Below are 5,206 nucleotides of genomic sequence, written 5' to 3' on the forward strand. Positions count from 1 at the left end.
AGAGGTAAGCAGAACATTTATGGGGCCAAAACATTCCGAAGCATGTCACCCTCTCACCTTCCTTTGACTTATTCTCCTGATAGCATGGAAACTTTGGCAGCACTCCCCCTCTGTCCTCTCTGCTTTGATATTTCTCCTCTTTATTTGTCTTGCTATCTTAGCATTCATCTTATATCTCAGCTATTTACTCCTGCCTTACACAAAATCAAAATCATATTTCAGGAAGATGTGCCCCTTTGGTCTGCAGTGCTGTCCCAGTCTTTGACCAGAAAAAGGGAATGTCAGGATTTATGATTCTCATATTAATTAATATCATATGTTGTAATAAATGTATTATTGATATTGGTTGGAACTCCCATATTTCCAGGATATTCTGGCTTGGAAGCCATAGCTACAGCCAGCACATTATGAAAGAGTGATAAAACAAGAACTCCTTGCATGTTAAAAATTCACAAATTCCTGAGCTTATAACTGCCAAGTGAACTGAACCAGAGGCTACTGTACTCCAGTTCTCATCATGCTGACTCTGATTCTGTACACCATAGAATGATTACAAGAGTCAATGACAACATAAGTTTTGGTAATCAACTTGAAAACAGTTCCCACAGTTCTCAAGAGCACCTGCATTGTACCCAAAAGGCCTGCAGGCAAGGACCTACCATGAGTATTGTTTCAAGACCTAAGAATGTTTCTGTTGGGATCCAACCCTTGCAGTTTTTTAAAGCTATATACACCATGCATGTGTCCAGCAAGAGAAGGCCTTCTCCTGAGGGACACTTCTATATGCAAAGTTGTCTTCCTCACTATAAAACTAATTATACCACTGCTTGATTATTGACACACCTGCCTCTTGCCTGCTCTGTTCAGCTCTGGCTATTCCCAGGTTAGAGATCAGTTCACCTTGTACTACATTTCAAATTCTTTTGACATATGTAGTTGTTCAAATAATATCTCTACCACTAGACTATCAGCTACTTGAGAGCAGGGATTGCTGACTTTTGTCTTTGTTTCTGTTTCTTTCTTTGTTTATTGAATTTCTATATATGTGAGTTTACCACAGTGTCTGAAAAAAAGAAGGCACTTCCTAAATACTTGTTGACTGACTGAGAGTGCTTTGGGGGATCATCTGATTTGCTTAGTTTTTTAGTTCTGTTCACTAAAATAGGAAAAGAGAAAAAAAAATGAATTCTTAATCCACAGAAATAATTAAAGATTATACAGGAGTTTGAGGAGCTCTGAACATTCTATTGCTTTATATCCTCCAAGTAATATGAATTTTACAAAAATTCAAAAATAATTGTTATATGCATGTCCCACCTCCAACCTTGAGCAAGGTGAATTTTGGAGACTCAGGATTAAGCCACTAAGTCCAAGTCAGGATCACAAAACACAGAATAATCTGGAATTAGGCAAGAATTAATTAGCTGGGGAAAATGCTTCTGTCCTATATCCAGAACTTAGTATGCTCAAAGTTGAGTGAAACAAACACCAGAAAGAGAAGCAAGAGTCAATGATTAATTACTAGTGTATTTATTGGTATGGTATTAATTGGTGTGGTAAAGAAAGGGAAGAAGATCAAGGGGTATATACTGTCCCAATATCTGGGACCACACGAGGATTTCAAGGGTGTCTCCTGAATTCCTATCTTCCTTTTTCTGCACTGGAAGAAGTAAGGAAGGAGCTCAGAGGAGATGAACTCTTCTGGATTAGGTCCTTGGCTAATGGCAATGACAATGACAAAATCATTCATTACTGACATAGCAAAAACAAAACAAAATTTGAAGAGAGATCCTGGGTAGGGAAGCTGATAAGTAGCATGAAGGAAAGGGAGAAAAGAATACATGAAGTTTTGATCTGTGTATGTGTGTCTCTCTCTCCCCTGCCCCCCCCCAATCTCCTTCCCACTCTCTATATCACTGTCTCTGAATCTGTCTGCCTCTCACTTTCTCTTCCTGTCTATTTCTCTTTCTTTGTCTCTATGAAAGAAAATGGTGCAGAGATAAGGAAAGGTGAGTAAATAGATGGGAGAAAAGAAGAGAGATGAAGAATCAAACTAATAGAAAAGGGGAAAGATCTCTGAAAAATATTTGGACTGATGTGATATTAGTTGACAGCTAGTACAAATTTAAACATGGATATTGATTCACATAGAATAACAATGAAATACCTTGTGGGTGGGAAGAATGGCTGACCTCCTTACTGGTAAACCTGGATGGCCTCCCTGCTTGCCACCTGGATGACCTCCCTGCTGGACACCTGGCTGACCCTCCTTGCTGGCCGCCTGAACGGCCTCTTTGTTGACCACCTGGTTGACCTCCTTGTTGGCCACCTGGACAGTATCCTTGCTGACCACCTGGTTAACCTGCTTGTTGGCCACCTGGATGGCCCCTTGCTGGACACCTGGTTGACCTCCTTGTTGGCCACCTGGACAGCCTCCCTGCTAGCCACCTGGAGGCCCAGGTTTTTGGTTTCCACCTTGTTGTTCACTAGAGTTCTGATCATCGAGATGTAAGTCATATGGTGTTGGTACATCTAATGGATCTTCCGAATTTTGTTCATCTGGGAGGAGATAGCATAGGCATAGAAAAATCAGATGAAGGAAAAGGTGTGATATGTGTGGATGCAGACAGAATGGTTGGGTCATAGGCTCACTGTCCAAAGGATGAAGTCCTTGATATATTACAGTAGTGTTGAATGAGGGTGACCCAGGCTCCCCTACTAGATGTCTAATATGTAGCTAAGAGATGCAGGCATGACCCAAGATCAATGTAAGCCTGGATGAGGTTATGCAATGGATGATTACCTACATGATTGGCAGGGATCAAGCCTACCAAAGACTCATATAATGACAGCAGTAGAAGGCATTGGCAGCTTGCTATATCAAAAGCATGAGTTATCCCTCTATGTATGTCATGGTCACTCATGTTACTTATGCATGAATCCCCTCATGTGGGTATGCCCACATGTTCTATATGTATTCATACTTCCTGCATATTTCTTATAAAGTTCCACCCTTCTCCTTAGTTTAAATGAAGGAAAGTAAATACATGTTTCAGTAGAATGTGAAAGTATTTACTTCTAATTTTTTTTGCCTTGGTTTTGAACTGTGTCTATCAATCAATATTTATTGAGTACCTAAAATTTTCTAAGTCCTTTGACTAACTTACAGAGTAAAACACCTCAGTGGAGCCCCTTGACCTAAGGTTTAAAGAAGGTATTTTTCCATGAAATTTTGAGAACTCGGAGTGATTAAATGGTGTTCTAGAGCAATTGGGGGTCTTATGGGGTATGGTAGGGAAGAAAAAAAGTGTCAAAAGGAGGGAATAAAGAAAAGAGAAGAAAGGATTGGATTTAAATGGTTGGTAGCCTGAATTCTAAATTCTCATTTTCTAATGAGAAATATGAGGGAATTCAAGGAAGATTGTCAAGTGTACAAGCTTTATTAAGCACTTAACCATGTACCAGCATTTTGAGATACCAAAGTTATAGTGGGAAACACAGAAATTTAATGAAAATGTTGCCTTAGACCACTAGACCGAGAATCAAGTGATAATGTCTCATATCATAACTTTCTAACTATGAACCAGCTATGTGTGGTGGGGAAGTTATTTAAGCTCTCTGGCCCTGGGTTTCTTCATGAGGAAACTGGTGATGATAATCTTACTGAGAGGCAGAATGGCACAGCAGATCAAAAGCCACCTCATAGTAAAAAACTTCTCTGTTCAAATTCTACCACTGACACCTGGCCAGATGAAAATAAGTAAATTACTACCTCAATACTCCAAGAAACTCTCTAAGACACTAACTTGTTGAGCAGATGCAAATAGATCTGCTTTGGTAGAAAGATTTTCAGATTTATTCTCCACTGAACTGTAAGTTTCATCCCTTGATTAAGTCATATGTGAGACAGGTACAACACTAATGTCACTGAGATCCCATGTAGTGAACATTGTAATGTTTCAACACAGGCTAACTCTAAATAATGCAATACTTAATGATGAAAAATTAATATTATTTCATTACAACACACTAATTTTATTGGGCAGGATGATGAACATTGACTTCTGAGGAAATGTTTAGAAGAATTCTGAGTATAAATATCACTTTTAAATTTAAAAAAAAATAAATCTTTCTTTTTTGAAATGATGTCACATGAATTATACCCTGACCAACACGAAAAACCTGTTAGTATGATCATTTCTGGCAAGAAGGTCAGCTCCATGATGGGAGAAACTACTTCACTTTAAATATGTTTCACTGATTGTGTTTTGTTTCTGCAACATTAAATGCCTGTTATTTGATTGATTTGGGGCATTATGAAGACAGAGCTTCCTCTTTAACCCAGAAAAAATGACCTGATAACTGAGGAGGAAATCATAGATATTAAGGGGATAGTTTAGTCTCTACCTGAACAGTTTCATCTTAGAGAGATGATCTGTACCTTGGAATAAATGGATAAACACATTGGTAAAAAGGACTAAATCCATGCAGTAATGTGAAGCTTTTAAATTATGTCTATATGAGGGTCAAATACTCTACATGAGTGTCAAAATCTGAATGGAAAATGAAAAATTCAATCTTTTCTTTTTTCCAATGTAATGACATTTTTTTTGTCCAAGAAATGAAAATGTTTCATTAGAAATTGAAACTTTTTACTCTTTTTATCAATATTTTGTTCCAGATAATATAGTTTTATTCATTAAGAAATCACTAAATGATTATTATGTGCCAGTCACTTTGCTTGGTGCTGGTTGTGTAAAAAGGAAGGAAAGAGTCCTTGATATTGAGTACTTTACATTTTATTTTTGAAAAAAAAACATGCATATCAAAAAAAAATGCCAAATAGGTAAAAAGAAAAAAAAATTCTTAGGTGAAGGGATCATATGAACAAGAAATAGGACTGAAAATTAAGATAGATTTCCTATAGGAGATGACATAAATGGAATTTAATAAAAGCTAGGAATTCTAAGAGGTAGAGATGAGTAGTGAATGTATTGCAGGTGGAAGAGGGGGATAAAAATATGGAAAGGTGAAATGATGTATGTGAAGAACAAAAAGAAGCATATATGACTGAAGAAAAGAATAAAGTTTAAAGAGTAGTTTGGGTTTGATTTCAAATCCAGGGAAGAAAAGAGATTTGAAGAGTCATCAGAACATGGAATATAAGAATACCACCTGCTATTTATCTAACTCTAGGAAGACAAAA

This window comes from Petaurus breviceps, unplaced genomic scaffold (assembly GCF_028583685.1).
Source record: "Petaurus breviceps papuanus isolate PSGF00001 unplaced genomic scaffold, PetGlider_PUasm1.0 90743, whole genome shotgun sequence".
Lineage (NCBI taxonomy): Eukaryota > Metazoa > Chordata > Mammalia > Diprotodontia > Petauridae > Petaurus > Petaurus breviceps.